Genomic DNA, 17743 nt, shown 5'->3' on the forward strand with positions numbered 1-17743 from the left:
CCCGTTTTTGTAATGTCGTAAACCAATAAACCCCGTATATTGGATTTGGACAAGAAAGAGGTTTGACAAGAGAGATTGATGATTTCCTAAGTGTGGTGGCCCCTTACCGGGATGTAAATATATTATTGTAATGTCATTAATTAAACATAAACCAATCCTTGTATTTGACCCGTCAAACACTAAACATCGAATGCAATGTAAAAAAATCATACTATCTCTAAGAGTAGGTTTTTTATTCTCTTTTATCCCAACATAAATGACCGGAAAGCTTAATGCTTAGTGAGAAAAGACATCTCTCTCTTATGTAATCAGGTTTCTTATACGCAAATAAATCAAAGAACACTACAAATAAATTTACATATAGTGACACAATTTTTTAGTGGCATAAAATGTTTGTGCCACTGTATTACAGTTTTATGGATAAAATTTTTGTACCATTGTATTACAGGTTCAGTGGCACAAAATTTTTATGACACTGTAATCTGACTTTTAGTCGCATATAAATTTTCATTCCCGTTGCTTTCTAAAAGTTCATTCCCGCTTTCCTTAAATTTTAATTCCCGCTCACCCAAAATACCTATAGAAATTTTATTACTACCTATGTCCCAAATTAATTGTCCACATTTGACTTTTGAAGTCTTTATTCTTCAACTTTAACCTTAAATATTTTTATTTTTGATACATAATACTTGATGCAAAATATAAGAATAGATTATATTTTAAATGTCTTTTCATTGTTATAAGTTTTATCAAGTAATATATAACCAGCTCTGCCCATCGATATCTCCATTCGCCTTCTCTATCCTACTAAAAGCTCACCCTTGACACACTTTAAGGTTTGTATTTACATCGTTCTAGAATTTCCAGATTTTCAAAGTCAATTGTTGTTGGTAAGAAGTTTTTTGAGCTTTTTTTTAGAAAAGAATAACTATCGAATGCCAAAAGAGGCAGAGAGAAAATCAATAAATAGAATGAAAGGTTACACACATAACCTTATACAAAGAGACTATGACAAAAAAAACATTAAGTACAAGTATTACGACTAATAGCCCCCTTCAAGCTGAACGGTGGGGGACCTATAGTGAGCAGGTCTCTGAAGAATTTAAATTGATGACGCGGCAGACTCTTCGTGAAAATGCCAGCCACCTGAAGCTTGGTAGAAACGAACTTGGTGTGAAGCTTGCTGGAAGAAACAAGTTCCCGAATAAAATGGTAGTCAAGATCAATATGCTTGGAGCACTTATGAGAAATAGGATTTTGTGTGGGAATATGACACTCTTGTTGTCGCATATCAAGGTGGGGCGAGCATCCGGGAGAGCATGAAGTTCTCTGAGCAAGTGAGTAATCCAGATTATCTCAGCAGCAGTATTGGCCATAACCTAATACTCGGATTCACAATTGGAGCGGGAGATGGTAGGCTGCTTTTTAACACTCCAGGAAACAAGATTCCCGCCTAAGAAGATGGAGTAACCATAGGTAGAGCGTCGTGTCTCAAGACAGCAAGCCCAGTCGACATCATAGTACCCGAGCAGGGTGGATGGGGGCTTCCGATGAGAGAACGTAAGACCATAAGACATAGTGCCTTTGATATATCAGAGAATCTGTTTTACACTTTGAAAGTGAGAAACAGTCGGTGCTTGTAAAAACTGACTCACTTGATTCACCGCATACGAAATATCAGGACGAGTAATGGTCAAATATTGAAGAGCACCGACAAGAGACTGATAGTGGGTAGGATCAGCGTACGGATCATTGGTGGTCTCAAATGTTGCATTAGTGGCTAGAGGAGTCGACACCGGTTTGGCATCTAGCATGTTTTCCCTCTTGAGTATGTCATGAGCGTATTTGGATTGACCAAGAAACAGACCATCAAATGTATATGTCACTTCTAGGCCAAGAAAATAGTTTAGGCGGCTAAGATCCTTTATGGAAAATTCAAGATGCAATTTTTTGATAAACGAGTGGATCACGGAGTCCTGATTACCAGTAAGAATCAAATCGTCAACATATACAAGTAAGTACATTATGCAAGTGTCTCGTTTAAAAACAAACAGAGACGGGTCAGCCCGACTATACTCAAAACCATTCGCAAGCAGGAAGGTGCTGAGATGATGAAACCATGCCCGTGGGGCTTGTTTGAGGCCGTAAAGGGCCTTGTTGAGGCGGAAAACATGATCCGGAAACTGGGTACTATGGAAACCCGACGGCTGCTCCATGTATACAAGCTCACTTAAGGACCCATTAAGAAACACATTGTTGATGTCTAACTAGTGGAGAGCCCACTTGTTCGCCATAACCAAAGATATGACGACACGTACCGTGGAAGCCTTGACCACAGGGCTGAACGTATGGGAGTAGTCCAAACCTGGAATTTAGTTGAACCCTTAAGCAACAAGGCGGGCTTTGTGACGATCAACTGAGCCATCAACGAGATATTTCATTCGGAACACCCATTTGCAGCCGACAACATTATGATTGGAAGGTCGAGGGACCAACATAAAGGTGTTGTTTTTCGGGAGAGCATCCAACTCATGTTCCATGGCTTGGACCCAATGAGGAGATTGAGCAACGACTTTGTACCCTTTTGGATCAGCGGAAGTGTGAAGCTTTGCAAGAAGCCCATGAGAAATGGAGCTAGCCATATCCGCTCGATGTTTTGGTTTGAAAATACCAGCCTTGGCTCTAGTAATCATTGGGTGACTCGGGATCATTATAAGTACCGAAGAACCAGACAGAGGAACCGGTGAAGCCGGAGTAGGTGATGTTGTCGATGGGGGATTCGGAAAACAATCATCAGCAGAGTCAGAAGGAGCACCACCTTGATCTGTCGGGGCATCACTTATATCAGAAACAGTGTCACTGGAGTCGGACGAACAACCTGTTGTATCATTGGTGGGATCAGGCTCAGTGGTAGCGGAAGATTGGACAGGATTAACACAAATACTGCATGGCTTTGGAGATGGCGCTGGATCAAATGCAGGAGTCGGCAAGACCGGAGCAGGTAGCATGGCATATGACAATTTTGTTAGAGCAAGTAAATGTGCCGGAGTAGCCTTGGAGTCATCAAGGAGCGGAAAACATTATTCATCAAACTTAGCATACATGGTTATGTAAATACGAGATGTAGATGGTTCAAGGCATTGAAAACCCTTGTATTGTGAGCAATAACCAAGGAAAATGCAGGGAAGGCTGCGAGGGGATAGTTTGTGATCCGCATAATCCCGTAGATATGGGTAAACCCGACACCCGAAAGGGCGAAAATGAGCATATGTGGGCGGTGTGTTGTAGAGCAACTCAAAATGGAGATTTATTATGTAAGACATATGATAGGAGGCAATTTATGATATATACCACTGAGCTAAGCGTATGAACCCAATAATTAGGGGAAACATAGCCATGAAACATCATTATGAGACCGGTCTCGACAATATGTCGATGCTTGCGCTCCACCCAACCATTTTGGGCAGGGGTATAAGGACATGATATGCGATGGAACGTGTCATTAATATCAAGTAAGGACCAGACTTTGTGATTTAGAAACTCCGTGCCACCATCACTTTGATAAATCTTCACCTTGGCATTAAATTGAGTTTGTACATATTTGAGAAACACATCTAATACATCAACAAAATCGAACTTAGCTTTGAGGGGGTAAAACCACGTAAAGCGTGAAAAACCATCCATAAATGACACATAATAGCAATAAGAATCAACAGAACATACAGGGGATGGACCCCAAAGATCACAATGAATAAGATCCAAAACATTCATAACACGTTTATCATTGTTTACAAAAGGTAATCGATGTGCCTTTGCCATTTGACAAGAAGAACATATGGACAGGTTAGGTAAAAGGGAGGAAACCAACAACGGGCCCTGTTTATTTAAAAGTGAAATAGCGTCATAAGAGACATGCCCTAAACGAGCATGCCTAAAATCAAAAGAAGCTTTCAACGCAACTTTGGTGGACTTAAAAAGGGCTTGAGGACCGATGGAAAGCATGTAAATACCTTGACTAAATTGCCCCTGAGCTAGAACATGTTCAGTCTTTCGATCATGAATGTAAAAATGCAGGTGAGAAAATAAAACATACATGCAATTATCATGGGTTAATTTGCTAACAGATAAGAGGTTTTTAGTAAGTCGCAGAATGACTAACACATCCCGAAGATGGATATCTCCTTTGAAGGAGGTGTGCCCTGCATGAGAAATGGGAAGAGCGGTACCATTTCCAAAGAAAACATTGTCGTTTCTGGGGAAGGGAGTCGGATGTGTAACTGATGCCGTGGTGGAGGACATATGATCGGTTGCACCCAAATCGACATACCAATGCAGACCAGATGAAGTCACGTGGCAGTAGGCATGAAAGGCCTGAGCAAGATCAGCATCCGATCTAAGGGAAGGAGAACTCGGAGTGGGTGAAGCATACCGGACAAGTTGCGGACACGCATTGGCAAAATGGCCATTTGTGCGACAAAGATGGTAGTGCAGGGGACGACGCCTGTGGCCTCTACCCCCACGAAAATTCCGACCACCGCGATCCCGATTTGACTGAGATTTAGTCGAATGAGCATTGAACACCACCGGAGGAGTGACAGACCCATTGATGGATTGCATAAATAATTTGTGATCTTCGGACTGAGCAAGAAGGTCGTGAAACGTCATAGTAGAACGAGATGCCCGGATGGCGGTGGAGACTGTCTCAAACGGAGCACTGAGACCACACAAAAACCAATGGACTTTATCAGAATCGGCAACAGGGTGTCCAATAGCCTACAATTGGTCATAAATAATGCGAAATTTTCTCCCAAAATCGAAGATAGAGGAAGAGCCTTTTGATACCTGGCAGAGTTGATCTCGAAGGTTTTGAACTCGTTCGATGGAGGAGCTGCTACATGCGTCTTCTTGGGCATCCCATATTTCCTTATCGGTAGAGAGCCCAACAATTTCTGAAAAAGCCTCTTTAGAGAGAGAAGCTTGAAGAAGTATGACTGCCCTTTGATCAACAAATTGCCACTCTGCTAATTCAGGATTTGGAACATAGGTCCCTTCCTTGACAATCGTGGAACGCAGCTTAGCGAAGGAGCCATCAACGAGAGGCAAGAGATTATGATATTAGAGAAGCGGCAGTAGTTGATTTCTCCAAATGAGGTAATTGGAGGAGGTGAGGTGATTGGAGATTAGGTGGAGAATAGTGTTCATTGAGACGAGAGAATCAGAAGAAGATGATCCGGCCATGGAAGAGGCGAAGAGTTTTAGAGAGAAAAGGAAGAGGATTCGATCAGGCATTCTGATACCAAGAAAGGAATAACTCTCGAATGCCAAAAGAGGCAGGGAGAAAATCAATAAATAGAATGAAATGTTACACACATAAACCTATACAAATAGGCTATGCAAAAAAGCATTAAGTACAAGTATTATGACTAATACTTTTTAACTCAATTTCTTGTAATTTGCTGCAAGTCGCTTCGAAAACACTATTTTTTAACCCGATTTCTATTACCAAGGTCGGGCACCTTCAGGAAGACAAACCGACTGGAGCTCAAAAGATGCCCGTTTACCTAAGAACACTATGTCCTTTACAAAATCTTTAAGAAAAGCATGCTCTGACCCAAAAACAGGGAGCAATATAGGGCTCCATTTGTCGAGGAGGGATGGAATGATGAAGATTGTGTGGATCTTGATGCTTTTTTGGTACTGAAACGGAATCTGATTCCGATTCCGGTGAATGATGTGAAAATTTTGCGACAAGAAGAGGAGAATGTGTTTAAAAATGATATTGTTGAGTTTTTGAACAAAATTATTGATGAACCAGAGATTCTTCCTCAAGTCCCGGAAGTGGAAGAGACTGGGAATAGTTGTGATTTGAAAGATTTTATTGAAATGGATGATTTGGTTGGTCCACAAGCCGGAATTTCTGATTCCATTCCGGAGTTTGGGTCTTTGGCAGAATTCGATTTCTACCATGAATTCAGGGTTTGTGGAGTATGGACCTGAAAACTCGGGTCTTGAGAGTAAAGTTTTGAATCATGGTAATGATGAATTTCAAATAAGTTATGATTTGTGGGATTACAACAATCATAGAGATAGCAACATCACAACTACTCAAACAACTCAACAAGTTATTTCTCATCCATCATAAGGTATTGAGGCCTTTTTCTTTTTTTATTCCCATTAAACATGATAAATAATATTTGAATTTTTTGTGAAAAAGTTGAAACTTTCTGGGAAAAAGATCTTTTGCCACACTTTATCTTCTAAGTGGTTCTTTTTGCATCAAGTCCAAACGAAACACCCATTAAGTAAGCGAGACTGTTTCTGTTTTTAGATCGAATGAATGTCTAAGTTTGAGTAAATGACCATTTTACCCTTCTCAAATAAAGATACATTTGTTCTTACTTCACACATAAAAATAAATTTCATTAATCTTTAAGTGATTATTTAGAGTAAAGGGTAATGTGGTAAAATGTTGGGAAGAGCTTTCTAAAAGAAAGAAGGTTGAAAGTAGGATGCTATAATTAAAGAATGAAGAAATAAATAAAAGTAGGTTGCTATTTCTTGCATTTATGGATGATATGCTCTATCATTTTAAGAGCTCGTGTCTAGACGCCAATGACATGGGAACTCTGACCTTTTCTCGGGGACTTCAAGACCATGCTCTTTAAGAGCTCCTCATCCGACATATTACATATATAATATGTAATCAATAGCTAATTACATAATTTTTTCTTTTTCTATTTTGCGTGATTTTCCTAGGTGTAATAATCGAAGTGAATTCTGAATTTTATGTAAATCAATGTCCTGAAAATGACTTAGACAATGGCAATGACACGGTCGTGGTTTTCATCAACTTTATGGTCGTTTGTGGATTCTATACCAACAACTCCAACTTCGGCTTCGGAAGGGGGTGATCTTGTAAATAAGGCATTTGAAAGAATGTCTAGATTTAGTAGGGGTAGAAACGTAATTTTGGTTGATGATTCAACATTTCACAATAGGAAAAAACATAAGAAATCAAATGGCCATGGTGATGGTCATCCCTATAAATTGGTTGAAAGTTAATCAGACATGTATGTGAGCCTTAAAATTCTATTAATTAAAAAAAAAGTTTAATTTTCATGTTTTATTAGAAAGTTTAATTTGGTTGATTGAGATATGTATAGTTTCAATATGGTATGTGTCATGTAACAGTTGACCCAATCCTCTCATGTATGCATAATTTTTATGTCTTGTTCTAGTGCCCTCTTTAACTTTACTCAATTAAATAGTAATAGCTTCATGGATCAGCTTTTTTGGTTAACATTTTTTATTCTTTATAATTCTAGGTTTCAAAGGAAGTGAATAAGAAAGGGGGAATGAAATGGAAGTCCATGAGATTTGTGTTTCAAAGGAAGCTTCATGGATCATTTTTTTGTATCATTTTTGTTTTTTGGTTAACAATACTAGGACAACATTTAGACTTATTAATTTTTTTAAGACATTTGTGTTTTAAATATTAAGAATATTATTGTTAGACAAATTTGAATTGAAGCAATGATATTATGTTTCTATGTATTATCTTAATTGTCTTATTGTTGTTTTATATTTGATTTAAAATTAAAAAAATGGAACTTATTTATTAATATAATATTGTTGTGTTACTAAAAGCATGAAAATAATATTTAATTTAGCAGTTAAATAGTGTCCTAAAAATAATGCCACTAAAACCTACAAATATTTTAGTGACATAATCGAAAAGTGTCACTAAAACCCAATAAAGTTGCAGCGACACAACTAGAAAGTGTCACTAAAGGTCTTTAGTGGCAGCGCTTTTTGTTGTACTTTTTTTGTGCCGTTGATTCACCAGGGGGCCTTTAGGGGCACTTTTTCGGTTCTTAGTGGCACTTTTTTTGTGCCACTAAATGTCATTTTATTTATAGTGGAATTAACCAATGGGCTCATATGGATCCCCATTTATGATTTGCATCATCTTGAAATCTATGTTTTTGTGTGGAGCATTGTTTTGCTCTTATATGTTAAGAAGTTCTTATCATCAAATGGATAATACTCCCATGTGTTTTCATGGTATGAACCAAATAAATTTGACATTCCAAATAGATTTGGTAGAAATGGTATAAATAGAAGAAAATACAACAAGAATCTGAAAGACACAGACAAATATAAATCTAGAAATTTAAGTCTAATATTGTAAATGCCAATTACTCTCCTTGACGGATGAGTTAAGTTGTGAAGGGAAGGGGTTTAAAAACGGTAAACTATTTGAACGACTCATATAAACCCTTATAAACTCTCATATGCGAGGTAAATCGCATATCAATAATAGTAATTTGGGCATGCAAAGGTTTAAACATTGGATCTTCTATGTGGAATTTCGCATCTCAACTACTAAATGTTCAATCCTCCTCCCCCCCCCCCCCCCCCCGCCCTTTTTTGGAAAGGGGGTGTTTAAAAACAAACTATTGGAATAATAACATATTTAAATCACTAAAACAACATAATCAAAAAAAGTTTTAATATTGGTTTGTTACAAAAATAATAAACATAAGATTTTTATTAAATGTTTTTGTTATTTATCTTAAATACACTTCAAGTCTCTTTCATGCCAAACAATTTCAATTTTTTTTATCAACCTTAAATCTTTTTAAATCCAAATCCTACAAAATGTAAATTCCAAATCCATTATGTTAGGAAGTAGCACGGATAAAACACGAAACCACAAGTCCACAAGCTCGTCTACGGCAGGAGATGAGTATTCTTTATTTATGAGTTCTCAAATAGAGGTTACATGTACAATTCATAAGATATTTGCCTACTCACTAGAATTCAAGACACGAACAAATGACTAGCGCACATCACTTTTATATACTAGGAATCAAACCTAAAACCCTAATAACCCAAGCCTATTGTTCCATAGGCTCATGAAAGGTGCTAAACAATTACAAATTGCCACGCAATCGCTTCAAGAATCTTCATCATTGAGATACATTGCATGAGCATCAACAAAACACATGATGGAGCATCATGAACCAAGATGGATCATTAAGAATGCTCATGGCGCATCATGAAGGAGTATCCTCCATCATGATGGCTCATTCTCCCTCAAAATGGTGCATCATGTCATTTGGGGCATCCACCTTAAGCATCTTCAACATCCGAGTATCCTTGAACAATCTTGAACATCCTAGTATACCTTATATGTAACGTCCCACAAATACCGATAAATTTTTCATTTTAAACAATGAGTCATACATATGATTTAATTTGACAATATTTACTTTTGCATTTAGGATTCAATAGTTGGTCTCGTGTATTTAATCACATGTGATTATATTTTTAAACAAATATGATTTATATGGAAAAAAAAATGTTTTTATGTGTTTGTGTAACATCCCAAAAATACGAGCCAAAATTTTCATTTTTTTAAAACATGTACTTAGCAAAACGTTAGGAATAAAACGTTCAACGATCATATCATTTCACAAAACATATTGCATTTCTGGAAAACATTTTTATAAAACATAAAAGTGTCAGAGTACAAATCCCCAGGTGATATCATAATGCGGAATATAAAGCATGTGTGTGATGTACCGCTACCGCGCCAGCTCCTTCCTCTTCGAAGAAGAGGTACCTGAAATCAAAACTGAAAACTGTAACCACGAAGCTTAGTGAGTTCCCCCATAGTACCTCACACCATACAAACATACAATGAACAGCTAGGAGATACGGGCCTCGCCCACACTCATGAAGATACGGGCCTCGCCCACACTCCGCTAGTTGGGAGATACAGGCCTCGCCCACACTCCACTAACTGGGAGATACGGGCCTCGCCCACACTCAGCTGCTAACCTATAATATACAAGTATCACACAGACAACGAGTATAGACAACTCTATCGTACTGGCATACATCATAATCAACTCATCCAAGAGATACGGGCTCGGCCCACACTCTAATACTAACATCTCGTCTATACGGGCCAGCCTTGGTGCCTTAGACCCGTTACTACTGGAAGGAAACTCACCTCAAAGTAACTGCTGATCTGTGTGGGAACTGAGTGTCTGCTGCTGCTGCCGCTCTGGAAATCCTCCGGCTATAATTCCCACAAAACCCTTAGTCAAATAATGCTAACCGACTTCAGGGTAAAATGACCATTTACCCTTTACAAATCAAGAGTCAAGTCAAAGTCAACTGTCAGTTGGCTCGACTCGCCGAGTTGACTTGTCAACTCACCGAGTCCCTATCCCTTTGTCCGACCCTAAACCCGTCTCTACTCGTCGAGTTAAGCATTAACTCGACGAGTTCTCCTTCTAAACTGAAGGCCAATAGTCCTTCATCCTGCTCGCCGAGTTGTATGAACAACTCGTCGAGTTCGTCTTCATCCGAAGAACACTCTAAGCTGTGACTCGCCGAGTTGTATGAACAACTCGCCGAGTTGTTCTTGAGGCAAGAAGATTTCCTTGAACTCGCCGAGTCATGGCACTGGCTCGCCGAGTTACTTCACGAGTGAGTCTAGCTTCCGACTCGCTGAGTCCTATCCCACGACTCACCACTCCACCCCACAAGCACGAAAAGGGGGAAACTCGGGGACTCGCGACTCGACTCGCCGAGTCGGCCACATGCAAATACTATACACGCGATTCTGCTTGAATCCTGCTCATGCTATTCATAGATCTGGGTTCCCAGGGCATGAATAACACGTAAAGTTTCCAACTTTATGTGTAAATATTCACCAATGAAGGTTTTAGGGATCAAAATGCACCAAAAGAGTAGATCTAGGGCTTTCATGCAATATGGCTCCATAAAGGCAGTAGATCTAAGCTCCTGGAGCTCGATCCCACCTAGATCTAGAGGCTAACAACTGATTACAAACCATAAGGCACAATCAAGCCTGTGGAAAAACTCAAGAAGGACTTCCATGGAGCTAAAAAGGGGCTATAAGCATGAAAACAGAGGGAATCGAGTTACACCTCAAGGAAAACACTGAGATAGCTCAAAGATGCCTGGTCTCCTCCTCTTCTTCTTGATCTACTCTCCTTCCCTCTCCAAATCTTCAAGAAAACACACTAAAAATGCTTCAAACTCACAATGAACAAGGCTTGAACGAAGTGTAGGGATCTGAGGGTGAAGGGGGCGAGCTTGGGGGCGGATAAGAGGGTTTAAATAGGGTGCAAACCCTTGAAATTTAGGGTTTCATCAGACAGCGGAGACTCGCCGTGTCCAGAATGTGGACTCGCCGAGTCGCCAACTTAAACGTGAATGGGATCATGTCTCTACTCGGCGAGCGGACCTACAACTCGCTGAATCCAAGGCTAAAAAATGAAAAACACTAAGATAAATTTTACGTACCAGGAACCAGGTGCTACAAATCTCCCCCACTTATTTTAGACTTCGTCCTCGAAGTCTGCTGCTCGATCCTGAAACAGCTCGGGGTAATGCTCCATCATTTCTTCCACTAGCTCCCAAGTCCACTCGGACCCCTTTCGGTGCTGCCACTGCACCTTCACTAACTCCACCTTCTTGTTCCTTAGATCCTTCGACTTCCGGTCGAGGATTGCGATTGGGCGCTCAATGTAATTCAGGTTGTCATCAACCTGTATATCCTCTAACGGCACCACCGCTGAATCATCCACGAGACACTTCCGCAGCTGGGAGACATGGAAGGTGTTGTGGATCTAGCTGAGCTCGGCTGGCAGATCCAGTCTATATGCCACCTTGCCCACCCGGGCTACAACCCTGAACGGTCCAATGTACCTCAGGCCCAACTTGCCCCGCTTCCTGAATAGAATGACGCCTTTCCAAGGCGACACTTTCAGGAGAACCATATCCCCGACCTGGAACTCCAGGTCTGATCGACACTTGTCAGCATAACTTTTCTGCCGACTCTGCGTAGACTGAAGCCTGCTCCAAACCTGCTGGATCCTCTCGGTCGTCTTGAGCACCACCTCGGTGCTCCCCATGACCCTCTAGCCAACTTCACCCCAACATATCGGGGTCCTGCACCTCCGACCGTACAACATCTCGAATGGAGGACGGTCAATACTCGCATGGTAGCTGTTGTTGTACGAGAACTCATACAAGGGAAGATAGGTATCCCAGCTACCACCGAAGTCTAGCACGCATGTCCGCAACATATCCTCCAAAGTCTGGATGGTCCGCTCACTCTGACCACCCGTCTGCGAGTGAAAGGCGGTGCTAAAGTGCATACGAGTGCCCAACTCATCATGAAACTTCTTCCAAAACCTGGAAGTGAACCGCACATCTCGATCTGATATCACTGACACTGGCACCCCGTGCCGCGTCACTATCTCCCTGATGTAGATATCGGCCAACTTTTCGGCCGAGATACTTTCCTGAATCGGAATAAAATGGGCGGTCTTGGTCAATCGATCCACGATGACCCAAATCAAATCCACTCCTCGCGCCATCCGGGGAAGCTTTGTCATAAAATCCATCGTAATATCCTCCCATTTCCACAACAAGATGTCCAACGGCTGCATCTTGTCGTGCGGTCTCTGATGCTCGGCCTTGACCTTCCTGCAGGTCAAACACTGCTCTATGTACCACGCCACATCCCGCTTCATGCAGGGCCACCAATAGTCTAGATGAAGATCCCTATACATCTTCGTCGCCCCTGGATGAATGGAGAATCAGGATTTGTGCGCCTCCTCCATCAAGATCTGGCGCACACCTCCAAGATACGACACCCACACCCTACGGTGTAGTGTCAATAACCCCCGACTATCATAATCGAAGGAGGTGAATTGACCCACTATTCGCTCACTCTTTCGATGTTCCTCCTTCATAGCCTCCTGTTGAGCCTCCCGAATCTGCTCCAACAGGGGAGTCACCACAGTCATCCTCATGCAAATATCCCTGATCGGCGCCGTCTTGCGGCTAAGCGCATCGGCCACCACATTGGCCTTCCACGGGTGGTAAAGGATCTCGCAATCATAATCCTTTACCACGTCCAACCACCGACGCTGCCTCATGTTCAGATTCGGCTGATCCATGAGGTACCTCAAACTCTTGTGGTCCGTGTAAATGGTACATCGAACCCCGTAGAGGTAATGCCTCCAAATATTGAGGGCGAAAACCACCGCCCCCAACTCTAAATCATGCGTCGGGTAGTTCGCCTCGTGTGGCTTCAGCTGCCTCGAAGCATAAGCAATGACATGCCCCCTCTGCATCAATACTGCGCCCAAACCTGAGATCGACGCATCACAGTATACCACAAAATCCTCTACGCCCTCGGGCAGGGCTAAGATCGGCGCCTCGCACAATCTCTGCCTCAGAATCTTGAACGCTGCCTGCTGCTCAAGCCCCCATCGAAAGACCACGGCTTTCCTAGTCAACCGTGTCAGGGGTACGACTATCTTGGAGAAATCTCGAATGAATCTCCGATAGTAGCCTGCCAATCCTAGGAAACTCCGAATCTTGGATGGAGACTTCGGAACCTCCCACCTCATCACGGCCTCCACCTTGGTCGGGTCTACTGAAATCCCGTTCTGGTTGACGAGGTGCCCCAGAAACTGCACCTCGCGCAACCAAAACTCACATTTGGAGAACTTGGCGTACAAGCTCTCCCTTCTCAAGGTCTCCAAAACCTCTCTCAGATGCTCCTCGTGTTCCTCCTGCGTCTTGGAATAGACCACGATGTCATCAATGAAAACTATCATAGACTGATCCAACATCGGTCTACACACGCGATTCATGAGGTCCATGAATGCGGCAGGAGCATTGGTGAGCCCGAACGGCATCACCACGAACTCATAATGGCCATAGCGTGTCCGAAACGCGGTCTTCTGTACGTCCTCTTCTCTGACCCTCATCTGATGATAAACTGAATGCAAATCGATCTTGGAGAACCAAGATGCTCCTTGCAGCTGATGAAAGAGGTCATCAATCCTCGGGAGTGGGTAACGGTTCTTCACTGTCACCTTATTCATCTCCCGGTAATCTATACACATCCGATGCGACCCGTCCTTCTTCTTCACAAACAGGATCGAGGATCCCCAGGGTGAACTGCTCGGTCGAATAAATCCCTTGTCTAGCAGCTCCTGCAGCTGCATAGACAACTCCTGCATCTCGGGAGGAGCCAATTGATAGGGTGCCTTGGCTATTGGAGCCGCACCAGGAACTAGGTCGATTCTAAACTCCACCTGACGCTCCGGAGGTATTCCAGGAAGCTCTTCCGGGAACACGTCAGCGTAGTCTCGCACCACTGGAACCTCGCTCACCGTCGCTTTACCCGTCTCCCGGGTATCCATAACATACGCGACATATCCCGCACAACCCTGCTGAAGGTAGCGCCTAGCTCTCGCTGCTGAACATACTGCAGGTCCACGCTGTGGCCTCTCACCGTGAATCACCAACTCTCCCCCACTCGGGGTCCTGATCCGCACTAACTGTTGTGCGCAATCTATCACCGCCCCATTAGGGCTCAACCAATCCATGCCTATAATCACCTTGTTCCCCCGCAACGGGATGGGAACCAAATCCACCAAATAGCGCTCCTCAAATAACCTCAGAACACAATCCCTGAACACCGCTGATGCTCGCACCGATCGATCATCGGCAATCTCTACCTCTAAAGGGCAATCCAACATGCCCGAAGACTCAGTAAACCTCTTGCTAAGCACAAGGGAAACAAATGACCGGGTGGCCCCCGAGTCAAACAACACCTGGATAGGAATACTGTTCACATGGAACAATCCTAATGCATTTACACAGAACACATATCAATATCATAACATTATATATAAAAAAGGGGGGGGAGGGGGAAAGAATCATACTCGTCACCACATCGGGTGTCGCGCGTGCCTCCTCTGCCGTCAGCTGAAACGCCCAACTCCTCACCACTGGAGCCTCTGCCTTGCCCTGTCGGCCATCTGTAATCCGCAGGGTAACTGGGGCTGGCGGCTTAACCGGCGCTGATGCTGTCAACTGGGGGCAATTGGCCTTCTTGTGGCCCCTCTGGTTGCAGTGGAAACACAGCAACTCAGATGTCTGAACAACCAAGACAGGAGCAGTACAATCCCTGCTAAAGTGCCCCGCCTTGTCGCACTTGTAGCAGCCTGATGATCCCAACCTACATGCTCCCTCATGCGACCTGTCGCATTTCCCGCAGCGGCCCGGCCCTCCTTTGCCTTTCGGCCTCCCATCTGATCCTTTGGGCTTCTTCCCTGAAGCCCCAGCCACCTGCCCCGCCTCTGCCTTCCTCTTTCGAATGTGCTCTAAATCAATCTCCCTTTCCCTCGCCCTGGAAATCATGGACTCCAGGGTAAGGCAAGCTGAAAAGCTAACATGCTCTCGGATGTCAGCCCGTAGCATGTCATGATAACGGGTCCTCCTCATATCCTCATCTCCCGCATACTGGGGCACCAACAATGCCCTCTCCCGGAACTTGGCGGTGATTTCCTCCACAGTCTCCGTCGTCTGTCGCATGTCCAAGAACTCCCTGACCAGCTGCTGAAGCTCGACAGCCGGTGCAAACTCCGCCTTGAACCTGGTCGCGAAGTCCGACCAAGTCATAGCCTCGACAGCCGAGGCCCCCAACGAGTCCCCCACGGACTCCCACCAATCCCTAGCTCGATCTCGTAAACACCCTACTGCGAACCTCACCTTCGACCCCTCAGGGAAGAAGCTAATCATCTGTGCAGACTCAATGTCTGCAATCCATCGTCTGACAGCTATGGGGTCCTTCGCCCCGTGAAAATCTGGCACAGCACTGCCCCGAAAGTCCTTGAAAGATAGCGTGCGAGATCCCGACTGGCCAGATGCCATGTCGCTCCTGAATGCCCGGAGGCGATCCTCCATCAACTCCAATATCCCTTCCTTGATCGACCCGAAGATAATGGGGGTCGACTCAAGGATGCCTCTGGTGATCTCTGACGCGATGAACTCGCGTAGCCCCTCATTTACTGGCTCGGAACCTGATCCCGAACCCGATCCCTCTCTTGTACTGCCAACTGCTGGCCTCGAGCATAGTACCACCATTCTGAAACACAAAATAAATAACAACTGTTAGCGATACTGATACCTCTGGAGGGATCACACCTACTACAAGTTCCCTGGTCTTATCTTGGCCTTCCTCAATTCGGGTACAGATCCTCTGCTTTCAGTAGTACGGGCCCATACTACCTTCCACATCTATTCGTACCTTCTCCAAGGACTGCCTTGACTCCACCAGGTCCCTTTCACTACCGCTGATCTCTGCTACTCTTATCCTAGGCTTACCCTAGGAAACCTCTAACTCCACCCAACACAGTCCTCAGCTGCGGAAGGTCTCTTGGTGATGCCAATTAGCTATTACCTGAATACAATCACATGTGACGAGGCTCGGATAATCCTTCGAGTAAGGGACTCATCCCTACAACGGTTAGGACTCAAATAAGAGCTACACAATAGGGTCAAATCCAACACTCTGAGATTATTCAACCTTGATCACATGTGACCTTAACGTATTCACCTAACAGCTAACTCTCATCACTCAAGGCCCACATAGCACAAAGCAAACAGCATTTGGACAAAAGGAAACAATCTCAAGCAACTCAATCCTCGTAGAGAAAAACTGGACTAGCATATAATGCTAAACTAGTACTATCAGGCATAACCTAAACAGGCTATCCTACTGCTGTCAGGGGCGGACCTAAGGGTGGTCCACGGTGGCACCGGCAACCCCTAACTTTTTCGGCTGTAGTGGTAAATTTTTCTAAAGTTTTTGAAAATTTTATTTTTTCTATTACCGTGCAACCCCTAACTCTCTCGTGCAACCCCTACTATAAAATCATGCGTCCGCCCCTGACTGCTGTCTACTCAGTTCTAGCATGCAACTTTTCATACACTGAAGCACATAAAGCAGGCACATAAGGCATCACTCCTAGATCCTTAGTCCTATTCTAACATGCTGTTCTATTGAAACTGATAAACATAACATAAGCTTGTATGGGTACTTTGGGGGATACTTACTTGAGCTCGGCCGGTCACGCACATCACACACTTTGTTCTTTCTTAAAACCCTTACTTAGCCTTTTAGAAAACATTTTCTTTTTCCAAATTCTTTTAATCCCTCGATTTGAGTTCAAACACCCCCGAAGGTGTGTCTGAATCCCTCAAACCAGGGCTCTGATACCAACTTGTAACATCCCAAAAATACGAGCCAAAAATTTCATTTTTTTAAAACTTGTACTTAGCAAAACGTTAGGAATAAAACGTTCAACGATCATATAATTTCACAAAAGATATTGCATTTCTGGAGAACATTTTTATAAAACATAAAAGTGTCAGAGTACAAATCCCCAGGTGATATCATAATGCGGAATATAAAGCATGTGTGTGATGTACCGCTACCGCGCCAGCTCCTTCCCCTTTGAAGAAGAGGTACCTGAAACCAAAACTGAAAATTGTAACCACGAAGCTTAGTGAGTTCCCCCATAGTACCTCACACCATACAAACATACAATGAACAGCTAGGAGATACGGGCCTTGCCTACACTCATGAAGATACGTGCCTCGGCTACACTCCGCTAGCTGGGAGATACGGGCCTCGCCCACACTCCACTAACTGGGAGATACGGGCCTCGCCCACACTCCACTCTTAGAGAGATACGGGCCTAGCCCACACTCAGCTGCTAACCCATAATATACAAGTATCACACAGACAACGAGTATAGACAACTCTATCATACTAGCATATATCATAATCAACTCAGCCAAGAGATACAGGCTCGGCCCACACTCTAAT

The 17743-nt window shown here is 43.4% G+C and overlaps 1 pseudogene; it reads left to right on the top strand.

The window, feature by feature from the left end:
* Positions 1-4684: 4684 nt before the first annotated feature.
* LOC145075539 (NAC domain-containing protein 17-like) lies at positions 4685-7062 on the top strand (annotated as a pseudogene).
* Positions 7063-17743: the final 10681 nt, after the last annotated feature.

The sequence above is a fragment of the Lactuca serriola genome, chromosome 9, assembly GCF_051521515.1.
Source record: "Lactuca serriola cultivar US96UC23 chromosome 9, Lser_US96UC23_V15, whole genome shotgun sequence".
Taxonomy (NCBI): Eukaryota; Viridiplantae; Streptophyta; class Magnoliopsida; order Asterales; family Asteraceae; genus Lactuca; species Lactuca serriola.